Raw genomic sequence first — 1,284 nt, forward strand, 5'->3', positions numbered from 1 at the left:
GGAGGTGAGACTGAGATCCACTCAGACACAGCTGGAACAGCTGGAGAGTCACACTGCAGGTACATCATCATCTCTTCAGTGCTACTATTCATTAATCATTAATTACACAGTAAATAAAACATGAATGGTTTCCTGTCCAGCTCTGGAGGTCAGACTGAGGGATGGTGAGAAACAGCTGGAACATCTGAAGAAAGAAAACTCAGGTACACACCTTCAACATATCCTCAGACTAAAATTGTGGAGGATCCAACATGGTTCCCTGAGGAACTCCTTCATGAGTTAACTAACCCTAAACTGTTTTCTCTTTAGAGCTGGAGGTCAGACTGAGTGATGGTGAGAAACAGCTGGAACATCTGAAGACAGAAAACTCAGTTCAGTCTGAACAGATTTCCTTTTTGGAGTCCAGACTGAATATCACACACAACAACACCACAGGTAGACTTTTATTTACTTTTTTTCATCAACACAAGTGATCATCTGGTATTAATTAATCAGATATTTACAGTTTTCTCTTCAGAGCTGGAGATCAGACTGAATGATGGTGAGAAACAGCTGGAACATCTGAAGAAAGAAAAGTCAGGTACACACCTTCAACATATTATTAGACTTAAATAGGGGAGCACCCACCATGGTTCCCTGAGGAACTCCTTAATGACGGTGGGTGTCCTTCCCCCGATGATTTTGCCACTTTTTCAACGGTTGTCGACTTTTTCCGAGCCTTTTGAAATTCTGGTGGGTTTCCCCCAATTTTTAAAGTATTTTTTTTTTACATTTGTCACTTTTGTAAATTCTTTTCACATTTTTGTCTCTCTCTTATTTTTACACTTTTTTACAAGTTCTTTTACCAATTGTTTTTTTCTCCAAATGCTATGAAATCGACAAAAAACATAGAAAACGTTACAAACAAGCGTCAACAAAAGTATTGATTTTCAATTTTGGCGGGAAGACAACACAGGGGTTAACCTTCTGATGCTCTGGGTGACCCTTTTGGCATTTTGGGCCCTTCAGCCTCCCAAAATCGATCCACTATTAAAAATCTTGGTGTTATTTTTGATACCTCCTTTACTTTTAGAAAACAAATCAGTGCAGTTGTCAAAACCAGTTTCTTCCAGTTAAGACTTAAAGCTAAAATAAAGGCCTATCTTCCTTCAAAAGACCTTGAAAAAGTCCTCCATGCTTTTATCACTGCTCGGCTGGATTATTGTTATTCTTTATATATGGGTCTGCACCAGAAATCTTTAAATCGGCTCCAGCTAGTCCAAAACGCAGCTGCTCGCCTTTTAA

The 1,284-nt window shown here is 39.1% G+C and overlaps 1 protein-coding gene across 1 annotated transcript in view; it reads left to right on the forward strand.

Annotated features, from left to right (window-relative positions):
- Positions 1-1,284, forward strand: part of LOC117941277 (nucleoporin nup211-like) — a 10,194-nt gene that overhangs the window by 1,646 nt on the left and 7,264 nt on the right. The window lies entirely within an intron of this gene.

Source organism: Etheostoma cragini, unplaced genomic scaffold (assembly GCF_013103735.1).
Source record: "Etheostoma cragini isolate CJK2018 unplaced genomic scaffold, CSU_Ecrag_1.0 ScbMSFa_4665, whole genome shotgun sequence".
Taxonomy (NCBI): domain Eukaryota; kingdom Metazoa; phylum Chordata; class Actinopteri; order Perciformes; family Percidae; genus Etheostoma; species Etheostoma cragini.